Source organism: Varanus komodoensis, unplaced genomic scaffold, assembly GCF_004798865.1.
Source record: "Varanus komodoensis strain SLA01 unplaced genomic scaffold, ASM479886v1 scaffold3, whole genome shotgun sequence".
In the NCBI taxonomy this organism is placed as follows: domain Eukaryota; kingdom Metazoa; phylum Chordata; class Lepidosauria; order Squamata; family Varanidae; genus Varanus; species Varanus komodoensis.
In genome coordinates, this window is record NW_025335761.1 from 65,096,450 (window position 1) to 65,106,640 (window position 10,191).

The 10,191-nt window shown below is 48.6% G+C and overlaps 1 protein-coding gene across 3 annotated transcripts in view; it reads left to right on the forward strand.

Annotated features, from left to right (window-relative positions):
* MAP4K5 (mitogen-activated protein kinase kinase kinase kinase 5) overlaps nt 1-10,191 on the forward strand; it is an 80,724-nt gene that overhangs the window by 12,526 nt on the left and 58,007 nt on the right. The gene's annotated exons all lie outside the window — the stretch shown is intronic.

A 10,191-nucleotide genomic window follows, 5' to 3' on the forward strand; every position in this document is an offset into this window, starting at 1 on the left:
CCAAATTTAAATGATTCATTAGCAGAAATATTTTTGGATTTGCAAAGGTGGGCTTCACTTGCTTTACATATGTGGGGCAAAGTTAGCCTACTTAAGAAAGATGCCTTATTGTAGGTAATTTATGTATTGTCAACCTCTTTTCAACTTCTTTGAAGCATTTGAGAAGTGGGGAGGGCATGTTTATGTGAGGAGGTTCTTTCCCAGGTTTTGCTTAAGAGGATGTTGTTCCCAATTAAGGAGGGAAGATCTAATTTCCCAGATCTTGCCACAGAAACATAGAAACAGAGCGAGTCAGAAGGGGCCTCCTGGGCCATCTAGTCTGACCTCCGGCACCAGCCGGCTCTGCTCATGACAAGCCCACCATGTGCACGTCCAGCCTGTCCTTGAACACCTGCACCGATGGGGCCTCAACCACCTCCCGAGGAAGCCCATTCCATACCCTCAGGGTCCTGACTGTCAGGAAGTGCTTCCTGGCATCCAAATTGAACCTTGGCTCCCTGAGCTTTGCTCTGTTGGAACACGTCCTTCCTTCCTCTGTGGGGGAGAACAGGTCTCTACCCACCTCCGTGTGACACCCCCTCACATACCTGCATGTCGCCAACATATTCCCTCTGAGTCTCCTCCAGGCTGAAGAGACCCAGTTCCCTCAGTCTCGCCTCATACGGCATCCCCTGCAAACCGGCCACCAGCCTTGTGGCCCTTCGCTGCACTGACTCCAACCTGGCTATATCCTTCCTGTAATGAGGGGCCCAAAACTGAGCACAATACTCCAGTTGTGGGTGCACCAGAGTTGTGTAGAGTGGTAGTAACACCTCTCTCGATCCAGAAGCCACACTTCTGGCTATGCAACCAAGGGTGGCATTCACCCTCTTGGCCACCGCATCACACGGCTGACTCATGTTCAGCCTGCAGTCAACCAGCACCCCGAGGTCCCTTTCACAAGTGCTGCTCTCCAGCCACTGGTCCCCTAACCTGTACTTGTGACACCCATTCCTATGCCCCAAGTGCCATCTATCATAAGGCTTATCTGTTTTCTCATACCAATAGCTGGAAGAGGCTGCTTTTATTTAACACTCTTCCAGTGATGTGAGTTTTCCAGGAAAAATAGCACTGCGAAATTTTGCAGAACATTTTCCAGTGCGCTAAATAATGTTACCTGGTTATGCATGTCTGTTTGACTCATTTTCACTCCCCAACACACTTTCTCCCTCAATTAGCTCACAACACATCTCATTTCTACTAGCAAAGCTAGTGTAAGCCATGTCAATTTCATGTGCAGTATAAACATATCGTTTTTTTTCCCAATAGCAACAAATACTTGAACTGAAATTCTTGCTTTGGGAGGGGAAATTAAAGTAACCACACAATGTGGTTAAATGTTATATTAAAACACATTCAAAGCTTTATGTGGAAATTATTTCACTGGAATGTTTTTAAATATAAAAATAGAAAATTGCATATACTTCCTTATGAAGTTTGTTTATATTTAAGAAAAAATTACTATACCTGTTTTTAGCCTATATTCCCAAACAGCTTCTATATTTTACATTGCCAGTTTAATTTTCCTTTGTTGAAGTAACTGTAGTATCTCCAGTTTCAGCCATTCTTATCACTACCTATAGGTATAGAAATGTTTTAGATAAATAACTTGTAGGTTACTGTGGGCAGCTGATCAGCCACTGTGGGAACAGATTTCCGGACTAGACAGACCTCGGGGTCTGACCTAGCATAATTCTTCTTGTGTTATTAAGTAAAACTAAGAGCATCCACATTCTCAGTTTCAGTTTCTTTTTTTCTTCAAGTTATTATTAAAGAATGATAGCAAGAGAGGGCAAATAAATACACCATGTTTAAGAATGATCTGGACCTAACCAGCAGCTAATGGCAGAGAAAGGGATTGTCAAATGCTATTTTTTTTAGCTCCTCCACTGGTACAACCTTGTGAGGGTTTGTCGTTGCTTGCTTTAGAAGAGGAGCTTCTAGAAGTTCATATTCAATTTTTAGTTCCTCTAGCATGATTGATGGAAGTTCAGCAACTCAGGCAGCTATGGATAGACTCAGACACTTGAGCTATGGAAAATTTTCTAAGGGAAAAAACAACATGGGAAAACGTCCTGCCTCACATCACTGCACTCCTCCATGGGTTGTTTTGGAGTCAGCTCTTTGACACCTCTTTCTGGTTGTCAGGCACGGATGTCTGTCATCATGTTCCATCAACTTGTCTCCAAGTTGTCTCCATCTTACAGTGACCCTAAGAGTCTTCCAGAACGTTCTGCCTGTCACAGTCTCGCTCAGCTTTTGTAAACTTGAGGCTGTGGCGTTCTTTATGCAGCTCAGCCACCTCACAGTTGGTGGTTGTCTCCTCCTGCTGCTGCCTTCAGCTTCCCCTGCCATGACTGTCTTCTTCAATGCGTCTTGCCTTCTCAACAGGTACCCAGAAGCTTCCAGGGCAAGTTCTGACTGGATTTGATCAAAGAATCTGGAGGGTGGGCGAGAATACAGGAGTGTGAATGTTCTTGGCCTTGGTCTCCAGAGAACCATCCTTTCCCTTGATGATATCCTCTAGCCCTTTCCTTGCTCCCCTTCCAAGTCTCAGCCTTCTTTGAATTCTTGGCTGCAAGTCTCCATTCGAATTGATGATTGAGCTGAAGTATGAAAAGAAGACTAGCATAGAATTGCACCCCAATTCAATTGAGATAGGAAATCCAATCCAAGAACAGGACAAAACTAATGTTTAAATCGTAACCTAAAATGATAGATAAATAAATGGTGCTTTGGCATCTTTCTGCCTCTTAGTTTCAGGGACTGATGATGCAAATCCTTGTTCTGTCTTTGCTTCAAGTGCTTTTTGGGGGCCTGAGCACGCGAGGCGTGGCCTCACCCACAGCACTCCTGACCTGAAGCATGGCTCCAAGGACTCTGCTGTGTCCCAGCATTCCACACTCCCCTTCTTCCTTCCCAAGCATGCTCAAATCCATGGTGTGCCTTGCAGGCCAGCAAAGCGCTCTGTGAATAGGCAGTCCCGTGGCCAGCTCTCAGGCTGACCTTACATCCTGGGTCGGCCTGCACGGGAGGAGGCGGTCTTCCAGATTGCCTGGCCTTTTTGGTAGCCTGGCTTTCTCCTGACCCTGGAACCAGAGTTGGAAACCAAGATCAAGCTGTGGCTTGCAACTCTGTTTTGTGGGGCAGCTACAAGCTGAAGATTGCAGGTTCATACGACAGTCAAGATCTGGAGCTTGCACTAATGGGGAGTAACTGATTCAGTCTGATTTGGAGGATCAGAAACATCACCTGTTGTTCTGCTCGATAGTCTTGTGTAGGTTATTAAGCATCATTCTCCAGGACGCATATCATGAGGTGACCTGATCCAAGGCAGGAGTTGTGTGTCCTCTTTTCAGTACCGGCACCCACTTTACATTCATGATTTCTGCCGGCTTCTTGTTACTACCGCAGAATCTGCCTTGCGCCAGTGGATCTTTGTGCTTTCCTTTGATTTTCTCACCCGGTTCCCAGTTCAGTCCAGGGAGTGTGTGTTCACTCGCTCACTTTTGGGTCCATCGTGCTGCTTCTAGCTGATCATATAAGTGCTGGAAATTTATGTGAGGTTGGTCAAAACCATCTTAAGTCAACATTTTGCACGTTGGTAAAATCCATTTCTGCGCAGTGGTAGCGCATATGCTTTGCATGTGGAACACCCAGGTGAGAAGATCAGGTAGCTGGTGATGAGAAGGGGACACCTCTCTGTCCGAAATCCTGGAAGACCACGAACAGTCAGTACTGGGCTATACAGTCCACTGGTCAGTTTAGGTATTCACGTTGATGTACTGGTCTTGCGCTGCTCCCAGCTCTTGTGTGCCCTTCCACTAATGTGCAAGAAACCGTGTTTGAAAAAAATATGGAAAACAGTACCATATAGACTAGGAATTTTTTGTGGGGGGAGCAAGATCCATCTAGTCTAGACATATTTAAGCAACTGGCATGATTCCACTGGAGAAGTCTTGGAACAGCCAAAACAATTGTTGATCATCCCTGGAAGCAGAGTGTGTTCTGTTCTTAAGTCTCTTCCCATGTGGCTGGCTTTCTTCATTTTTGCCAAGCATTGAGCCTAAATTAGCCGAATTCTGGGGTTTTTGTACTGCTGCTTCGTACATTTTAAATTGACATTTGCAAGTTTTGTGATGGATTTAATTGGTTTTGATGTTCCACTTGATCTTTTTATGTTGACTTTACTTGCTTTCTGGAAAGCCCTTTCTTAGGCTGAAGGACATGGCTCAAAGAAAAAATAAATTCTTCTGCTGGAATTTGCACCACCCTGAACGTCACTTAAGGTTCTGGCTCCCCCACCCCCTTGTTTGCTCTGCTCAGTTCAAGAAGACAAACCTGTTTGGGAAGAGAGTGAATCTAGCAGAAATTAAAGAATCCAGTTCCTGTTTCCCTGTTCTGCCATCAACAGATGGCAGTCCTCATTGGCCACTGACAACCTCGCCCAAAAAGAAAATGAAAAAGGGGTCCCACATAAAACTGCTTCTTTGCCCCACATTGTGGGACAACAGCTGGCACACTTGGGTCTCCAAAGCAATGTCCTATTTCTAGGCAGCTGCACCAAATTTTAGCTGTGGTGTGGTCTAAAAAAGTCCGTCCTGCACAATTTCACCTGTATGGAAGAGAAATGATTCATGGATTCCAAACAAAGGTTATTTAATATGTTGTCTTGGGTGTGTTCTGGAAAGGCTGAGTCCCAGCACAGACCTGTTTTAGGGGATACTTCCAGATGCCCATGTGGTCACCAGCCATTGGAGTTTGCTGCATACCCACTGAGGCCTTGCCTAATAGCCTTACTCTAGAGGGATGTGCTCCCCCCCATTCCCCCCCCCCCCCCCCCCCCCCCCCCCCCCCCCGGACACTCTCTGAAGTGGAATTTGGCTCACAGGCTGTAAGAGGCACTGCAGTCTTGTTTTAGATCATTTGTACCTGGTGCCGGAGGTCAGACTAGATGACCCGGGAGACCCCTTCTGACTCGCTCTGTTTCTCTGTTTCTGCGTACCTCTGGGCAAGACAGACTGTTCTGGCCCCTGATGGGGGAATATTTGGGCTCCTTGAGAATTCAGGGGGTGTTACTAGAAGATTTAAGCACGCTTGTAGTCTCTGCTCCATTGCTCCCAGTGGCCTGGATGGGGAGAGCAGGGTCCCAAGCTTCAGCGGAAAATGCCCCACCCTCAGATTTTCCTCAGTAGTTTGGGAGATGGTTCGACTCCATGAGGGGTTGTGGCTCAACGGCAGCACACACGCCCTTGCAGGAGGCCCCAGGTTTGATCCCAGCGTGTCCAGGTCGAGCTGGGAAGGAATCCCACCGAAACTCCAGAGGGCCGTGGGCTGCCGGCCATGTTGACAGCGGGGACTCGGTCCATGGAAGGCAGCTGCTGTGGTCCTGAGTACATGGAGACCAAACCTCCAGCCCTCTGTCTTTCGGGGGAGGGTCCCTTCCTTCTTCACACCCCCCTCAGCGAGGCTCACAGATTTTATCGAGTAGCTCACGCATTTTTATCTCCCTTCCCTCCATTGCAACGCTGCCCGTTTTGCAAAATCGGGAGCTGCCTTTGTGGCTCACAGGGGAAATTATATTATTATTATTATTATTATTATTATTATTATTATTATTATTATTATTACATTTCTATGCAATGTAGGAACCCAGGGTTACTTGCATTATTTCTGTCCCTCCTCGCCCACGCCCCCTCCCGAGAGGATGTCGTTTTCCTTTCTGGCAGAGGAGCATGTTCAGAGAGAAGGAGCCCTCTAAGCTGCTGCGGAGGCGGCCCCTGTTTTCCGTGAGAGCCGGACACCCATCAGTAGAATGGAGCCTGCCACCGCTTTCTCTTCCTGAACTCCAGCTGGGGAAGGGCGAGGAAGCCGCAATCGGCTCTGCCCATGTAGAAGGGGGGAGTGCTCCGCATGCGGCAGAGGGCAGCTGGGTGCCCCCACGCCGCTGGCAGCCAGGGCGGGTTTTCTTGCCTTGTGGGCGAAGCGTTGTCATTCGCCTTGCAAATGGGTGCAGGGGTGGCCTGGCGAGTGCGCCCTGCCCCTTTTTCACGACCCCGCCAATGCGCAGGATTTGCCAGCGGCATGGCAGAGGGAGCTGACTGTCCGGGCGGGACTGTGGCCGGGGTGAAGGGTCGGCGCGGCCCGGGGGGACTGGCCCAGGGTGGGCTTGGAGGGGCTTAACTGAGTCCCCTTAACAGTGGGCCCAGAGCAGAGCTGGTTTGTAGGTGAGGCTTTGGGAGCCCAGGCCAACTGGAGGGAGGCTGCAGCTTGACTGTAGAGAAGCAGCCCTCGGAAAGGCGGGGGGGGGGGGCTGCGAGGGCAGCAGGAGGTGGGGGGCTGCAGCTGGGGCCAGGCTAGCACAGCCACATCGACAAGTCTTCCCTGGTTGTTTTGCAGCCATCATTCCTTTGATCAGCCAGGCCTTCTGACTCTCTGTTCAGCCACAACAGTTGAATAACAAAAACCCACCCAGCCGTCAAAAATGAGTCCATTAGGATCCTTGGGACAGCAGAGGGAGATTTGCCTGTGCAGCCTATCCGAGGATCTGGCTTACGCCAGAGGCAGGCAACTTGTGGCCTTCCCACTTGTGTCAACCCTCCTCATTGGCTGTGCCAGCTCAGACTGGTGGATCTTGTAGGCTAGACCATCTCGAGGGCCACGTGTTGCCCACTCTTGACTCATAGTATGTAGCAGTATTCTTTGCGAGGAAGGACGGACGGACAGATTGCTTGGCCAGTGCAGACTGGGAGTGTCACTGGTTGTCTTCCTGCTCCCCAAGGAAGCATTTTGAAAGTTGGCAGAGCATCTGTGCACCTTCTGACTCAGGTAACTAAGCGTGGGTGGTGGCATCGAAGAGAGAAGTCTCTTCTGCAGACGGTGTGTTGCGGGGCTTTGCTGGACTCTTGGCCTGCCCCACCCCCCCGCCAATGGAAGCCTGCATGGTCCTGCAAGAACATTTGGGGAGGTGTGAGAAATGGAAGCGCTTGGGCTGGGTTTTGTTGGTCAGGGTCTGAACTTTGCAAACTAAGCTAGATCTTCTGCCCAGGAAAGGCGAATTCTGGAAATAGAATTAGTGTGCCAACTATTCCAGTTCACATGTTAAGTGTGAAGGGCTGCCGGGGTGTGCTGGCTCCCCTCCCTTCCTCTCCCCCGCCTCCCCTTTCTGTTGGGGAAAGCCTGCGGCACCTGAACGTGCGTGCAACACTCCGCCAGATCTGGCTCCATCGGGAGCCACTCCTGCAGGGAGACTCAGCCACGCTGCCTAGGGTGCAGCTTTCTGTATCCACTGGCGCTTCCTTAAATTGCGCATGTGGACCTGGCCTGCGTCATCTGCATCTTAATTCTATGCTTGCTGTGAGTCTTTATACGGTTGTATAAATGCTATTGATTTTTATGGTCTAAACTGTTGTTTTAAATCAGTTTTTGCAGTTCTCTTTTGTAAGCTTTTGGAAAACTTAATGTTATGGGGTGACATACAAATGACAGTGGTGGCGGCAGTGGCGGCGACGGCGATGATGATAATGATGATGATAAATTTGCCCTTTCAGGTTCATACCAATCAGTTGCAGGGTTTGGGAAGAAAAACAGAATGCAGCTTTTTGAGAAACGAGGCTTTCCTTCTCAGTTAAAATAACTGTGGAGAAGGAACTGTGGGGAAACCCTCAGAAATGCCAGCAGCCCCAGCTCAGGGGCTGTCCTTCCAGAGCTAGCAAGATGATGCAAAATGGAGCGATGCCAGTGGGCCTCACCCAGCCGTCTGCAACCTGGAACTCTGACTGTGTTCATGGGAGCTGGAGTCCCTCACATCAGGCAAGGGAAAGGACGGAGGCCATCAGGTTGGGAAAGCTGACCTGAGTTCTTCAAGAGGACGAGGTGGACTGATGTCTCTTAGGTATTTTGGATGGAGAGATAAAGCGATAGTCAGGGCACTGAATCTCTCCTGAGTGCTGAAAATGGAACCCAGTGGCGATAAACTAGTTTCTGGCTGCCTGCTTGGCAGGGTCACTGCCCCGTTACATATTTGGTATCCAGAACCAGACATTAGGGGTTCTGGACGGTACATGGTGGATTACGTGAACACCAGCGGCTTACCCAACACCGCAAAGCCTGCAACCTTACCAATGATCCATTGCTGCTGCTCGGCTGCCTCGTGATCCCTTTCTTGTCTTTTGAGCATATTTGCATGGTTATGTTTTTATTTAAAAAAAGAAAAGCCCGATCTGTTTCATCACTGTGGAGGACTGGATGTACCCGGCTTTGGCACAGATGCAGTGTGCTTCCTGCAGTCGTGGAAGGAAGCAGCTGTCTTCCTGGATTTTAGGGCGACCCCGGGGCCCTTTCACCCTGTTGAGCAGTAGGGAGGCAGTGCGGGATTGGTCTCTGAGTGTGTGTGTGTGTGGGGCGGGGGGGGGGACCCAGAAGGCCAGGCTGGAATGTGGAAAAGAGCACCAGAAAGAGCGGAAGGTAGGATAGAGCTCTGCAGCTATTTTTTTCAGCTGTAGCGCTCAGAAAGCGTGGTGATAAGATTGTTTACAGTACCACTTCCAAAGGGGACTCTAAATCCTGGGATTCAGTGTTTGCACAATTGTAAACATGTGCCCATCAGCACTTTCTCCTGGAAACTGCCCGGTGAAAGAGCTGACCTCCTACTTTATTTTAAACAAACGTTGCAGCTATTGCTCCCCGTGTGTCGGGCGATGCCCCCCCCCCCATGGGATCTGTGCCTCCATTGTGCGTTGGGTTTGCACGCCTTTTAAATGCAGCGAGTTGCAAAATGTGAGGGGTTTGAATTTCTGAAATAGGGCTTTTTCAACAACAGCTGAATTAGAGGATATTTACACTTAGTGATCTCCCCCCACCCCCCGAGTTGAGAGCAAGCAGGAAAGGCTCAGGGTTCCCCCTGCCACCCCTCCCCGTTAACTGCTATATCAGAACCTCAGTTAACAGTGACCAAAATCTCAATGTAATCATGGCTTGAATCTGGACGGAAGAACTGTGTAGCATCGGAACACAGCCCAGCCTCCTGTTTGCACAGGGGCCAATCGGCTGCCTCCTCCTATTAGCATCCTCCTACTCATGTTCCCCAGCAACTGGCGTACGCAGGCACACTGCCTCTGATCCTGGGTGTAGCAATAGGTCTCGGGACCAAGAGCCATTGAGAGTCTTCCTTGCACGAATTTGTCCAATCTCTTCTCAGAGCCGTCCAAATTTGTCGCCACCACACAGCTCTGTGGAAGAGAATTCCATATCTTATCTATGCGCTGTGCGAAGAGGTGCCTTCCCTTTTATCTGTCCTGAATCCTTTTCCGATCAGCTTCATAGCATGACCCTGAATTCTTGTCTGACAAGAGAGGGAGAAAAACATCTCCCTGTCCTTTCTCTCCAGACCACGTGTCATTTATTATATTGGTATGGACTGTTTTATTGTATTCTCTGATTTTTAGGATTGTAAGCCGTCCCGAGATGCCATGCATAAGGGACAGCATGTAAAAGTTTTAAATAAATAAATACATTTTGCACACCTCTTTTCCTCCCCTTTTTTCTAAGCTAAGCTATCCCAGATGTTGCGACCTTCCCTTGTGGAGAAGTTGTTCCAGTCCTTGCCCATTTCAATTTATTTATCTTTTCTAACTCCACAGTATCCTTTCTGGTGTACCCTAATACGAACTCTATTTATTATTTTGATTGTGATTAATATTACTTAATATTAATATTGCAAACCACTAGTTTTGCTTTATAGAAATGTCCAAAGTGGCCATTTAAAGCCAAACATTGAACAATTAAATATGAGCAATACTACTAAAAATAGAAAAATCTGAAGAATGGGTAAACAGTGACAGACTCACAACCAGCAGAGAACCAGGCTGAAATAAAAAGCTAAAATCAGACCAAAAAAACATCTTTGCAGTGAGAAAACCACAAAGCTTCTTGGAAGAAGGGTGGCTTCAAGCGGTTGTGGAAGTCCTGCAAAGAGGAATTTTCTCCAGGAGTGGGGAGTTCCACAAACGGTTTTACTGCAGAGAGAGCTCGCTCCTGTTTATTCTGCAGCTGCTTTACATGCTCATTTTGTGAGCAATCTCCTTTTCTTTCCGTGTGGAGACCAACGCCTGTTGTGTGGGGGCTCCAATCTCCTTTTCTTTCCGTGTGGAG